General features: G+C 57.5%; 1 long non-coding RNA gene across 3 annotated transcripts; it reads left to right on the forward strand.

The window, feature by feature from the left end:
* Positions 1-3043: 3043 nt before the first annotated feature.
* On the forward strand, positions 3044-10017 carry LOC141569983 (uncharacterized). Of its 3 annotated transcripts, none has more exons than XR_012493743.1 (3): positions 3072-4201; positions 4605-4665; positions 4906-10017. It is a non-coding gene; the product is annotated as an uncharacterized LOC141569983 (long non-coding RNA). The 3 variants fall into 3 exon arrangements; XR_012493742.1 differs by having other exon boundaries at positions 3094-4201; positions 4605-9451; positions 9814-10017; XR_012493741.1 differs by having other exon boundaries at positions 3044-4201; positions 4605-10017.
* Positions 10018-14656: the final 4639 nt, after the last annotated feature.

The raw sequence follows: 14656 nt of genomic DNA on the forward strand, positions 1-14656 counted from the left end.
CCAAGGCTGTGGGCTGGACGCTTCCTCCTACTGGCTGAGATACCCCAGGAATTGGCCCGGGACGCCTTGGAGTCAGGTCTCGGGAGCCCGGGGGTGGGAGGGCTTTGGGAAACGGGCACTTCTCTGGGAGGTGCTGAGGGCTGTCGAGGAGATGAGCTCAGGGGGCGGAGGGGCAATGCTTCACGGCACCAGGCTTGGCCCTGGGCTCCGAGCTGAGGGAGCGGCAGCGGGAATAAAGAGCCTGTGGGTGCAGTCACTTGAGGCACAAAGAATGTCCAGCTGCAATGTGCCAGGCGTGTCCACAACGCTGGATGCCCTGGGCAAGGGCTGGGGGCCTGGGCGTGACGAGATCTGAGGCCTGGCCAGGCCTCTGAAATGACTGGGACCGGCACTGTGGCCGGCAGGTGGAGGTGACATTCGTCTCGACCCTAACAGCCCTGCCCTGGTGGCTAGGCCTTGTTTCCTTGCTCTTCGCCTTGTCCCAACAGAGTGGGACCACCGTGCGTGGCACTGACGTGGTCCTCACAGCCTGTGGGGACTGGGTGGGAATCTGCAGGGCGCCCGACCCATCCTCCGGTGCTGTCCCTTAAGCCTTCCTCAGGCGGCCTTCCCAGGGCAGCATCTGAGAGAGAAGGCGCTGGCACAGCCACCCAGGCAGGGGGTGGGCACAGGACGCTCCCCTCCGCGGTGCCTTAGGGCCCTGTGTAAGCAAAATGACCCTCACAAAGGAAGTTCTTATTTCTGTACAGAAAGCGTGTGTCTGTGGCTGGAGTGACAACTGGCGGTGGCTTGTAGCCATTGGGTCACCTCTTTCCCTCCCATCCAGGGGCTTGTGCAGGTGGGCCCCAGCTGCTCCTGCTGCGTCAGGGCTGGGTGGTGCTCAGTCACTGTCCTGGCCTCTGGCATGACGCAGTTTTCAGGGGACCGTGTCCTAGAGGCCTGGCTGTCTCCTCGCTGCAGCATCACGACCCCAGGTCCATCATGGACAGGCTGGCAGGTGCCCCTCAGGCCTGGCTTGTGCCCCCTCCCTCGCCACACACACTCCTGCTGACGCCCTGACCTTGGGCTTCTGGCCCCCAGACAGAGAATCATTTCTGTTGTTTAAGCCTCTCTCCTCTCTGGTGATTTGTCAGGTGGCCCCAGACCCCTCCTGCAGGCCCTCCCCCCACCTCCTTTGTCCAGGAAGCCTCTCCAGTGCCCATGGCCCTGACAGGCCGTCCCCAGGGCCCTATGTTCAGGTTCCAAATTCCTCGTGGGGACCTGCGCCAGGTACGATGCGCTGCTCCCAGAAGAACGGTCTGAAAGGGGAGCTTCCACGTACGCAACAAACAACAGACACCAGCCAGGGGACAATTTCTGGGAGCTCTGCGTCTCCGACTGGGAAGCCTTGATGGAAAAATTGCCCAATGGATGAGCCTGGAGGAGCGGTTCTCAGGGAAATGCCGTTAACCCCGGGGTCTGGTGGCAAAGCTGCCGCGCACGCGCAGCTCGGAACTCCATGGAGCCGCGGGAGCTCGGCTCTTCTTCGCAGGCGCTCAGACAGCTGGCGACCCTTCCATACACCTCCACGCTCTTCCGTGCCAGCTGCCACACTTGGGTCTGTCCCTGTAGGTTGTGTCCACCTCTGCGGTCCTCAGGGGAGAATCGGTAGGCAGGCCCCTGGCTCCTGGGGGTCCTGCAGCCCCTGCCAAGGCCCTGCTGTGGCCCCTCCTGGATGGAGTCCTTTGGCTTCCCGGTAAGAGGGCCCTGCCTGCCCGAGGCCTCGCAACACCTCTGGCTGCCCCGGGCAGCCACATGCCCCCACCACTCCAGAAGAGATGTGGACGGCGGCGGTCCTGGTTGGTGGGGCACAGGCTCCATGCACCTCGGGGCATGGAAAGGTGCTGTTTGCAGACCTCTGCCCCGAAGCAGGCCAGCCCAGGGCAAGTATGCCTCTTTGTGCCTGGCTGTGGGGCTCCAGGCCTCAGCACAGAAAGGGGCCGACACCTGCTCCATGCTGTCTCCAGAGTTTGCCCGTGTGGGGCCTGGTCACTGGCAGAGGGTGCCTGTCCTGAGAGCTGGGTTAGGCCCAGTGGGTCTCCTGGGACCCCTAGTGATGGAACGTGACCTGGCGAGTATGAACGGGGTCTGCACTTGAAACAGTGAGGAGGCCCAGGATTCTTAGTTCTGCTTTGCATGGTTTATGTTAGGGCCCTGGGGAAGTGTCCACGACCCTCCCAGGACACACGCGTCTCTATAAGGATGTGCCTGAGAACAGAATGTGTCATAGGCAGCAGCCAAAATAGTGTCGTGTCAGTCTCTCTGGGTTTTGCTGTCCTCCCTGGGAGCCCCTTTCCTTGCAGCCATGGCCCAGGTCCCCAAGAGGGGATGCCCCCACATGGGTCCTAGCCTGAGCTCAGGTTCAGGGAGGTGAGACGGGGACACAGGGCAGCCTGTTGAGAGAGCTGTTGGGTCACGTCGGGCCGCAGTGCGGTTGCTAAGTTGGGTGCATGTGGTTAGAGCTGAGGGAGCATGCTCCCTCCTGGCCTGAAGTCTGGGTTCCCCATGGGACACCCCACAGCTCTAGCACAGCACTTGGCACGTGGTGGAAGTGCTCAGGCCCTAACCATTCACTCCTGGGCCAGCAGGGCACTGTGACTGAGCACATTAACCACAGTGACAGTCTTCCTCTCAAAGGGTCACTACCTCTCCCTCCAGGGTCCTGAGGTCTCGTCCTGCTGTCCTGCCAATTGCTTTGATGGCTCCTCCTCACCAGGAAGATGTCAGAGGAAGAAAATGGTCAAGACCAAGCCAGTTCCCCTGGCTGGGCAGGGGGAAGGGTCAGTTTAGGGATAGACTCAACAGACAGTGAATGGGGCGGTTCAGGAAGGCTGCCTTGAAGCTCACTCCTGGGCGCCTGGGCAGGAAGCATGGAGTGATGCAGCAGAGTGAGCAGGCGTTTGTCAAGCTCTGAAGAAGGGGGGTTTAGGGGGCTCCCGGACTTTCTGGAAAGTTCAGGACAGCCCCCCAGGGTAGCCACAGCAGCAGGTCTCCCCTCCCCGGCCCCAGCTCTGCAGTGGTCATAAGTGAGCAAGAAAAGCATGGAACCCCAAGTATGAATTAAATGCACAGCCCAGACCCACCTGCAATGGCCACGAAGGGAGGAGGTAGGCGCCGAAGGGGGGTGGAGAGGCTGCTGGGTCTTGGGGACGTTCAACCTGCGGGGCTGAAGAGCCCCACTCAGGACAGATGGATGGGCTTTGAACCCCTCAGGGCTGCTCCGTCTTGATGTGAGTCCAGGTGCCTGACAGTCCCCACCCCAAGGGGGAGAGATGAGGTTAGCCGAGGGGAGCAAATAAATGGCCCTTCGATGGGAGTTGGGGTCACAAAGGACGAGGGGGACAGAGAACCGGCAGCAGAGATCAGACACAGGCAGGGCAACAGGTCTCGCTGACCAGACCTCAGGGGCACCGGGAAGCACCCCTCCCCCACGCATGCAGCATTATCAGGGGCTTTCTGCAAAGCCAGCACCAAGCTGTCGTCATCATGGCACCTGCAGCACAGGGGCCCCAAGTTAGCTGTTGACACCCCAATCCCCACAGCAGCGAGGCAGGCAGCCCCCACAGCAGCCCTCTGGTGGGTGGGAGGCTCATGGACCTGGGAAAGGTCCCATAGCAGCCCGGACCTCACCCCCAGGGGGGCCGGGGTGGCAGAGCTTGTAAGGAATAGAATATATGAAGGTCTGCCTGGGAACATTTGGGGATGTAAACTCTCACAGTGGCTGGGGTACGTGCTTGGCCTTGGAAAGATTGGCTACCCTCCCAAGGACCAAGAAAATATTTACAGGATGTGGAGCCTGGCCTTCGCCTGGGCGCAGGTGGGCCGAGCTCCGATACATCTAATCTCATACCAAGGACTGGCCCCGGCTCCCAGCCAGATCCGAGACCAGTTCCTTGTGTTGCTGAGACGTATGCTTATTGGCTCCTTGCCGCTGTTGTTAGTGAAGTCCTTAAAACCCCAGAAAAACCGAGGCAGGCACAGTTGTTCCCCGGGCCGGCCGCCTCGGCTGCTGCAAGATATTCCACCCGTGTTGATGACTTTACTTGACTGGGATTTTGCCCGTGCTGATGAAAGGCCGGTGCTGTTTTGTGTCACGATGTTTCGCCCGTGCTGTTGAAAGGCCGGTGCTGTTTCTACGACGCTAATTGACTGGGCCCTGGTGGTATGATGATTTGCCTCCTCGCTTGTTAGTGGTATGATGATATATTCCCCTAATCTCTGTCTTGTCTTACTTACTTTCACTCTGTAATAAAACTCTTTAACCCCTTCATCCCGGCTTGCAGTGGTGTGTCTTGTGTATCGGGCCTTGAAATTAAGTCTGTGCACAGCAATCGATAATACTTAGCGATACAGAGCTGGAGCTCAGAACTTGGGGACCAGGCTCCTCAGACGGCCGTGACAGCCAGCCTGGGGCCCCTGTGGAGGGGTCGCCTTCCCTTCTGATCACATGGGGTGGGGGGTGCACAAGGCCATGGCCCTCAGACAGCACCCCCTGCGTCTGCTGTGTTTGGGGCCCTTGAGATGAATCACCTGCCTTTTCCAATTAGACTGTTCCTTGATTTCAGGAATGTTTCTTCTTTACCTGACAGTGGAGCTGATTTTCAAGTGGAAAGGGGAGCTCATTTGGTAAATTGCTGACGCTGGCTGGTGGGTGCGTTCCAGGAGCTGAGAGCAGCTCCAGTCAAACTCTGAGAGCTGAGGAAGCGCCTCCTCCCCGGGCCGGGGGACGTGGGGGGGGCGCCTGTGATGCCCGAGGCTGGGTGGGGTGACCCTTCCCACCTGCAGACGGCAGCGGCATGTGGCAGGCGATTGAACCCAGAGCTGATGGCGCGGCTGGTGCAATCAGGCCTCCTCTGACCATTTAAGGAGCCCCAGGCTGCTTGAAAAGCCCTGAAGTAGAAAGGCCTGCCGTGGAAGATAAGGAAGCTGCCACGGGTCCCAGCTCCCAGGAGTCTGTTATCGGCGCAGACACTGAAGGCTTGTGGCTCCATCGAGGCTGTTGACACAGAGAAAACCCTGGCGGTTCTGCTAAAGGCCCGTGGCTGACAAGTGAGCCAGTTTCGTTTGTGTTGCTCTGTACGACTGGACGCTGACCTACTGGCACTATGTAATGCTCATAATTTCATTGTCACTGCAGCTCAGAGGCAGAGGACATTGCTTCCCCAATTACACAGGTGGGGAAAGTGAGTCTCAGGGGCGAACACCTGTGCCAGGTTCTCAGCTGGTGGGCACACCTCAGAGCTTGTGGCTGAGCTGGGCCCACGGCAGGGAAGAGGCACGTCCATGGGAGTGGGGGCCTTCACACCTGGCCCTGTCTCTCCCCCATAATCCCTCCAGCATCCCATGACTTTCCTGTCCCTGAGTCATCTGTCCCCATATCTCCCCACCTCTCTGCCCCTTGACTCCTGGTTGTCCCCTCGCCTGGCCCAGCTGCCTTCCTTTTCTTCCACCTGGAGAAGAAGGGTCACTGGGACTCCAGGAGTGTGCTCTGCAGCTTCCCTGTGCCCTGAGTCCATCTCCTCAGCCATCAGGCAGTGTGGGAACTGTCCCCCAGGGGCTGTGGGCACCCTATAGGCACAGCTGTGCTTCCTGTCCCTGGAGCCCTGAGCCATCAGCACCACCTGGCACCTCCACACACACAGCTGACACTTGGCCCCTGGGGTAGCTCAGGCACCTCTTCTGCCAGGAGCCATGGGGTGGGGGGCTCAGGAGCGAGGCTGCCAGGGCTGTGTCACCTCCACTTGATGGCTTGCTCGTTTGAGCCTCCCAGAGAAGACTCCCGAGGTAAAACCAACGGCCCCCTGGCAGGTCCTGGAAAGTCTGCTTGCTGGCTCACGTTAGCGTCTTCAAGGTTGGTTTTGCTTCTGGAAAATTCACACCCGTGTTTTCAAATTGAGGTGTAACTTCCATACCATGACACACATAAGTCTTAAGTGTCCATCTCAGTTCATTTTCACACGTGTCTGCACCTGCGTAACCATAGTTGTGTAACAGGTCAATGTAGACGCCGTCCCAGCTCCTGAGAGCCCCTGGTGACCCCGCGTCCCCCCACCCCCGTCACCCTCCCCCATGGCTCACCACTCCTCTGAGCTCTATCCGGCCAGTTCTGTTCTTGAACATCACGTAAATGGGAACTCGCTTTCAGTCAGTGCCACGGCCGCTCCCGCCATCCACGCAGCTTCGGCCGCAGACTTGCCTCGTTCTTCCCGCGGTGGCGGAGCCAGCAGACCGCCGCGCATTCAGCCCCTCTGTGGAGGGGGCCGTCTAGGCGGATTCCAGCTCTGAGTGAGGCTGAGGACTGCGGCTACTCGGACGTCCCAGCACGCAGCTGTCTGTGGATATGACGCTCGTTTCTGTTGGATACACGCTAGCCATGGGGTGCAGGGTCTTGGGGGGCATCCGTTCACCCCCACCAGCGGGACAAGTGAATCCCAGGGAGATACGTGGTATCGTTGTCTTTTTAATCTCAGCCAGTCTAGCAGGCTTGTTGGAAAGTTGTGGACCACCCATCAGCTCCATTAGGCATAGAGGGTTTGGTAGGGAGCTTTTCCAGAGCTTTCCATCGCTGTCGAGCTGCTGGTGATGGAAATTGCCATGCCAGAGCAACAAGGAGCCAAACCCTGGATGGAGCCCCTCCCTTCTTCCCTCCAAGAGGCCAGACCCGCTCAGGGTGAGCTCCAGGGGCAGGAAGCGGGTGGTGAGCCCCAGTCCTGCTGGCAGGCATAGCGAGCTCCTGAGCGGCCGGATGTTGGGCAGGGCCTTTGGGAATACAGGGGACAGAGCTAGGGGATTAGTGGGGCTGGGTCGTGGCCAGCGGCGGGGGTGGAGAGAGATAGGATAGGATGACAGGTGACACGCTTTGTGCAGTGAGGGGATGTGGAGGGATTATGGGCCCTGCAGGATGGAAGCGTTGGCCGTGTGGTTCCGGCAGCCATCCCACCAGAATGTGCTGGAAAATAAGCAGAGGTGTGATGTCACACTGGGAAGAGGGCGAAGGGAAGAAATACAGCGTCCCCTTCCCCGCTGAGGTCGTGACAGTGAGCACAGAGGATGCTGCCCCCGTCTTGCCAGCCAGGGGCAGTTCCTGCGCACCCCGTCCCTTTGCGGGTGTCTGGGGCACTCAGACAGCGGCTCCAGGGGTGTGGGCAGACCCGGGATGTTTATGAAACTGCCCACAGCTGACTGCTCTCTGCGGACACCCAAAGCAGACCCCTTGAGAGGCTGGCTCTGCATCAGCTGCTGCATGGTGGCTGACCCTCCCTGTGACATGAGGGGGACACGGGCGAGGGTGCCCAGCAAGGGCACCAGGTCCCACAAAGTCCCATGGAAGGCAATGCTGGGCCCGTGTGCAGGGATTGCTGGGCCGTGTAGCTCACACCGTGGGGTCCTTTGGGGCCAAGGGGATGGGAGTGTCTACACTCGCAGCACATCAGTCAGGGCAAGGCTGCCCCTGGGCATGGGCGTAGGGATGGCCAGGCCCTCTTCTTTCTGTGTGCGCAGGATTTTATAATGTGGGTTTTATTCTTATTCAGTATGGTGAGGCCAACAGATCAGGAGGCCACGGCCCCTGCAAAGAGAGCTTGTTCCTCAGAGATCCCAGGAGAAAGGAGCTAGCTTATAGGCCTTGCCAGGAAGTGCATGGCCCCGCGGTAGTTAGGATGGGCCATGGCCTGGAGGTGGGCATGTGGGCTCTGGGTGGGTGGGCTTGCATATGGAAGGCAGCTCATGGGCTGAGTCTTTTACTGTCTCTAGGAATAGGACAGCCCTGGGAAGGCCCGTCCTGCCAGGGTCAACAGGCCACAGATGTCAAAGCATGAGGTACAGAGCAGAGCGTGTGGTTATCACACACAGTGAGCGCTGGGAGCAGGAGCTGGGAGTGGCCAGAGGGGCAGAGTCCAGGCCTGGAGGCGTTGGGCTTGTGCAGCCCAGCTCAGGAAGGCCATGCTGAAAAGGACATTTGGTGCCAAACCCAGGCCTGGTTTTGCCTCAGTCATTTTTCAGGTCTGCTGGGAAAACAGCACAGAAGGAAGGGGTAGCCTGAATTCCTTCCACTGGATCCGAGGGACCTTGCTGACAAGAGGCCCTGACTCCTGGGTGATCAATGAGAAAGTTGATACACGTCAGAGCCAGCCCCCAGGTTCACACATCACTCTGCACTTGGAAAGAACTTTCTGGAGATGCAATTCCTCCTCCCAGTCTTGCCCACAGCCCTGCAGTGTGGGACTTGGGTGCTCTCCCCTGTTCCTGTGCAGAAGGAGCCAGTCTTGGGGGAGGAGGGCAGAGACATCTGCAGGAAGCTGGGAGCCCTTCCATGTCCCACCTCAGGGCTGGGGAGAGTGTGGGCCCCTTCCCCTCCGGCCCTGCCTGGCCACTGCCTGGTCACCACAGGTCCCAGCGCAGCGGCAAGGCCATCCTAGCTCTTGTCTTCTGTTGACACGCTGGCTCGTTCATGTTAATTTTTTTGAAAGTCGTTACAGAGAGAAGAGCTTTCAAAATAGAGACACAGATATCCTGTTGCAAGGGCCTGGAGTCTTGGGGGTTAGCCTGGGCCTGGACATCCCCAGGGGTGCCTTCCCTGGCACAGCAGCTGGCATCCGGTGGAGATACTGGTGAAAGAAGCCAGAAGGGACTGACAGATGCCACGTCAGCACTCTGTGAGCCCCTGCTGTGGCCTGGCCCACTTGGGGCCTCGAGGACACCAGTGTCAGAATGGAGTTTCCTTTCTCAGAGGGAAGGTCTGGGTAGACGGGGACGAGACAGGGGCCTGAGAGTGGCTGCTGGTCGGTAAGAGGCTGCACTGTTTACTTTAGTGTTGAGGAGAAGAAAAGCACAATGGCCTTATCGGTGCCAGTTGGGCCGCGGGACGCAGTTCTGCAGTGGTGTGAGAGCAGGCCCGTCAAAGACAAGATGGAGCTCGTCCCCCCTCCACCCCCCCGCGGACTGGAGGGCCGGGTGTGGGCACCCCGCTCCTCTTGGGGTTCCAGCCTGCCCCCCGAGCCAGTGGTACCTCCTCTCGCTGCCAGAACCTGGATGACAGTGACACACCCACCTGCTCGTGGGGCTGCCCGCCGTCTGCACGTGCTGCTCGAGACAAAATCCACCAGCAGGCCGTCAGGACGGCGGATCCACACATGATTAGATCTGAGATGATGAGGCAGAGGAGCTGGGAAGGGCCTGCATTTATTCCTCGATTGTCCTCTTCCTGTACTCGCTGGCGCCTCAGCCCCGAAGAGAAATGTGGAGTCTTCCCCCTTCACTGAAAACAAGATACAACACGACTTCAAGCTGACAGACTACAAGCTGACAGAAGAGGGAATTCCCAGCAGCTGTCCTATTGAAGCCCACCTGTCGCCCATGTTGTCATGGGCTGTGTCCTTGGAAGCCCTGACCCCCCCACCCCAGTCCTCGGAATGTGAGTGGGTTTGGAGATGGGCCTTTACAGAGGTGATTACGGTTAAATGAGGCCATTAGGGCAGGCTGTGATCCACTAGGACTGGTGTCCTTGTCAGAGGAGGCCAGGACACAGACACACAGAGGGACAACCACGTGAGGGCACAGGGAGCAGGCGGCATCCACACCCAGCCCTCTCCGGTCCCACGGGCACCTAGCTGGGGGTGGGACCCCATCTGCTGTGACTGGTGTCGGGAAAGCCGCATTTAAAAGAGTGTTTATTGATCAGGCTAGATTGGAAGGAATCCTTTGGCAACAATGGTGCAAAGAAGATCAGTCCTCAGGAACTTGCATTTTATTTAAATTCGGATTTTAATATATCAGGTTTCCTGAGGCTGCAGGATGGTCACGCTGGGGGAGCTGCAGGCGTGGCTGGTGGGACTTCCCGGGTCACTGCATGGACGCCTTGGTGTGGTCCCCTCGAGACCAGGGCTGTGGCTGGTGGGAGCTTTTCAGCTGCATCAGATCAAGTCCTAATAGGACCCCCAGTCCGCTCTCTGATTAAATCAGCCATTTGTTGTGACTGAAGTTATTTCCAACGTGATCTAAATAAGGTGGGGTTCATGGGCTCTGCTCTGAGAGGAGGGGAGCAAACACTGGGCGACGTCACAGGGTGACTGGAGCCTGTGCTGTGACACAGCTGGGATCCAATGACAAGTCTGAGGACAAAGGGCTCACTGTGCCTCTAGAAGTCCCCTCTCTCCCCGTCCTCTCCCTCCCCACCCTGAACTCTGACTACTGTTTCTTCACGCTGCTGAGCCAACCACGTGAACGAGCAGTGTCTTCATTCTTCACATGGTCGCCCACCCCAGGCTCCAAACGCGCTAGAATTGGAAGGAAAGGAAACGGCCTGGGTGTCTGCCCCGGGGGGCTCCTGTGGTGCTCAGAGCTGTCACCTCGGTCAAACCAAGTTTGGGTGACCCAAAGGGCAAGGGCTTGGGTGAGGGGGGCCTACTTGGAGGTGATCTCAGGAAGCCCAGTGGGGGTGGGAAGGGAAGATGCTCTGCTGACTGTTGGCTGCCATGGGCATCGAGGTCGCTGGGAGGGGTGGAGGGCACCCACTGCCCAATGCGCACGGGGCAAGGAGGCTGAGGATTTACCCACTACGTCCCGGCCCTGTCGGTCGCACTTTGCTCTCGGGGTGTCAGACAGTCCCTGAGAATGCCCCAGGCAGGGGCAGAGGCCAAAGAAAATGACTTTCTTGTGCCCCAGAAGCCTGTGTGTGAACCTGTCGTCTGCGATGGCTGCGGCCTGCCCGTCACCGGGACACACACTCTATGACTCAGGTTCAAGGCTGGCATTCAGGAGGGCGTGGCCAGTGCCTCCAGAACTGGGACGAGGGCAGTGACCGGCCGTCCCTGTGTGAAATGAGCATGGACCCAATGACCCCGGCAGAAGTGGCCAGGCCCCAGCTCCTGCGGGAAACTGCGTGGTGTCAGGTCACAGCAGGGGTTTGGGAGGACACACCTGGGGTTCTGACGGCAGGTTGTCAGGGGGCGGGCTGGTCACCTGCTGGGAACCTGGTCCTCAGCCTCAGTGGCTACCCTGCAGATGAGTGCCCCCACAAGGACATGGCCCTGCTGTTCTCCCAGGACACTGGTCAGTTTAGAAGAAAGCGGCGCTTGCTACACTACACGGGTCTGTCTGTGCTGTAGTTACCTTGGTTGGGCCTGGGATGGGTCAGGTTGAGATCTTTTTCAGGCCCCTTCTGAGCCCCCTGTGGGGAGAGGCCTGGGCAGGAAGCCTGGCCCCGTGGGCCCCTACTCTCCACTCTGACTATCTCCTTGCCGGCTCTCGCTCGGCCTCAGACCCCATTCCTTCTCCTGCCTCCAGCCTGGGCCCCTCAGACCCACGCCCTGGGCTCGGCCTTCCTGTTACAGCAGCCCAGAGCCTCCCGGGGCGCTCACATCCCTCAGCTGACAGGCGGGGGTGTCTTTGGGCCTGGGTGTGGCCACGGTTGTCCTCACTGGCCTTTCCTGCAAGGTGGAGACCCTACCCCGCTCCAGCCCCAAGCCCAGCCCGCTTCCAGCAGCCAGGGGACTGTGCCGTCGGTGGGCGGGCAAGCGGCCAGCTGGTGGCTGCTCAGTTGGCTGACCTGGTCCTAATGGGCCTCAGGACCACGGGCTTCCTGGCAGGAAGCACGGCCAGCAGGCCCGAGAGGCAGTCTCCTGTGCAAATTGCCACAGTGTGTTTACCCGGGTCAGCCCAGTGTACGCTGGCACCACTTCTGTCACGCCGGCCGTGAGGCCTGCGGCGATGCCAGGTGGCTGGGAAGGGAAGTGGGAAATGGTGCCGGGGCGGGACAGGAGGGGGTGCAGAGGGAGCTGCGAGCACGCATGTGAGGGTGTGTGTGTGTGCAGCTGCGTACGTGGGGATGGGTGTGAGAATGTGTGTTTGGGAGCATGTGTTTGGGTCCATATCGACCCTGAAGGGCCTACAAACAATTTTCTGATTTGTGGGGTTACGTGAAGTCCCTAGAGAAAGAAAATTAAATCACATGTACTGAATAAAATAAAATTACAGGAAGGCAGGATCCCCGAATCAAACACGGGAACTCCCATTGCTGCTCTGTGTCAGCTTGACCCCCTTCCTCCCTGAGCCTGGAGGCCCCAGGACAAAGCACAAGGTTGCAGGGAGCTGTCATATTCCCTGTCAAGGCCAAGCCCCCCAAGAAATTGGTGACCCCCAGCAGCCTTGGGGGGGCAGCAGGAGGGGTGTATGGGGGTGGCAGTCCCTTCTCTCCTGGCCCTGACCCAGCCCCATGGCCAGCAGCAGGGGCGCTGCACAGAGCACTCTGGCAGGGCTGCCTCCCCAGGGTGGGGGAAGGGCACGTGGCTCTCTGCCTGACCCCTGAGCTGGGACATCCCTTCTCCTCCTGCCCTTGGACTCAGACCAGGATGTAGAACGTGGTCACCCCTGGTTCTCAGGCCTTCACACTCAGACTGAAGTCACCACTGGCTGTCTTGGGTCTCCAGCTTACAGACAGCAGACCTCAGGACTTGTTAGCTCCCATAATCCTGTTAGTGGATTCCTCACAATAGATCCACCTACATATCACCTATCACCTATCTATCTATGTATCTGTGTATCTATCTATCTATCTAGCATCTAGCATCTATCTAATCTCTCTGTCTGTCTACCTACCTATTTACCTACCTATTGGTCCTATTGGTTCTATTTTCTGGAGAACCCTGACTAATACAGCACCTACTTTTTTGGGTGCTCCCATCTGACATGACCCTCTCTCCATTGTTCACGCTCTGTGACCCCTGGCTCCCATGGTCCTTTCAAGTCACCTCCCATGTGCTTCTGTTAGCTCTGATGATACCTTCCTGGGCAGGGGCTGTGAAGGGGACAGGATTGGACCCCTGTAGTGTAGCCAGAGCTGGCCTGCACCTTGAGGGGTGGCGGGGACCCTGCATGCTCTCCAGGTCACCTCCTCCAGAGTAGGGAGTGGAGGCACGATCCAGGCAGAACTTGGGCCACAGCTGCCCCTGTGACCGTCCCACACCCCTCACTGCTCTCCCTGCCTCAGGCCTGGCCCCAATGTGCTCCTTCCTGCCACCTGTGCAGAAGAAACGTGTCCTCCCAGGCCCACAGCTGAGCAGCCCTCTTACCAGGAAGCTCCACGGTGCTATTACTAAGGAGACATCACTTGGAACCCTGATGGTGAACGGGGACCTCAAGGAGTTATCAGGGACCCCTGCCCACAGAGTTTTAGAATCCACCCCTTGGAAAGGACAAGAGAGAAGGGAGGGGAAGGCAGGGGGCAGGCCAGGGGCAGGAAGGGTGGTGCCAGGAGCCGGACCTCGGGCCCCCCTGGTCCCAGGGCCCGCCTGAGAGCTCCTTCTAGGCAGGCGGTGACAGCCTCTGGGAGGGTCAGGCCCCTGTCCTCTTCACCTTTCATCCTTAGCCCAGTCACAGAAAAATGAGTTCAAAGTTACACTCCTTTATCACAGGTGTTAAGATTGAGTGGGGACTTGAGACCTCCTCCTGCAGGAGTAGCCTGCATTCTTCTCTTTTGTTGCACAACCGGAGACTTTGATAGGCACAGCCATGCTTTTATTAGGTGCAGTAACAATTTCTTTGCTTTAGCGTTCATCTGTGACATCTAGACTAATGAAGATAAACTCTTAAATGCCAGTTCAGTTACTGAAGTACCAGCCACAGGTTTCTTCCGCTTCTGCTGATGGCTGGCTCTGTTCACACTCAGAGAACGTGGTCTGATGGAATCCCTGACAACGTTATCATGCAATGATACCACAGAGCAAGAGTGCCGTGGTAGTGACAGCCCAAAAGGCAGCATTTGGTGTCCAGGAAAAACCCCACAAAGACAAATGTGAGGAAAATATGTGTAATAAAGACACAAAGGACTAGTACCCTTTATATATAAAGAGTTCCCAGAGGAAATAAGAAAAGCATTCACCCTACTGGGACATCAGGGATGATCTTCCCCTACAGCCTGGGGAGGGGCACAGCCCTGGGACACCTGGATCCCGAATCCTGGCCTCCGGACCTGGGAGAATACATTGCTGGTGTTTGAAGCCCTCTGTGTTTTGATGCTTTGTTACAATGGCCCCAGGAAACAAATACAGAGACTATTTCCACCTCTGCAATTAGCAAAAATATTTTCTAAATGAAAATGCTTACATGATGGCCAGGTTTAAAGTCAGGAGTCACCTCGTAGCTTGGTAGCATGTACCCAAGGCTATAAGAGCATTTCTTCTCTTTAACGTGGTAATTTCATTTTTAAGGTTTTATCCTGACAAACATTTCATGTAAGAATGAAGGTATTTGGAAAAGGTGCTCACGATAACATTGCTTATGGTAATGTGTAAAAGCAACAAATGTCTAAAAATTGCAGAAAGGTTAAATAAGTGGAAATGTTAAATATATGTTTGACATAATGAAATAGTCGACAATTAAATAATGTCTTTAAATCAAACATGACACGGAAATTCTGTTTATGTACATAGGAAAAAACAGGGTATAAAACTATTCATATTCATAGGGTATAATCCAAATTTATTTTTAAAATACTTGTAACATATTTATATAACTAGAAAAATATACCAAAACAATAATAGTGGTGATATCTGGGTGGTAGAATTATAGATTATCTTAACTTTATTGTTTATTATTTCTTACAGATTCTTTATATATATAT

The sequence above is a fragment of the Rhinolophus sinicus genome, linkage group LG01 (genome assembly GCF_036562045.2).
Source record: "Rhinolophus sinicus isolate RSC01 linkage group LG01, ASM3656204v1, whole genome shotgun sequence".
In the NCBI taxonomy this organism is placed as follows: domain Eukaryota; kingdom Metazoa; phylum Chordata; class Mammalia; order Chiroptera; family Rhinolophidae; genus Rhinolophus; species Rhinolophus sinicus.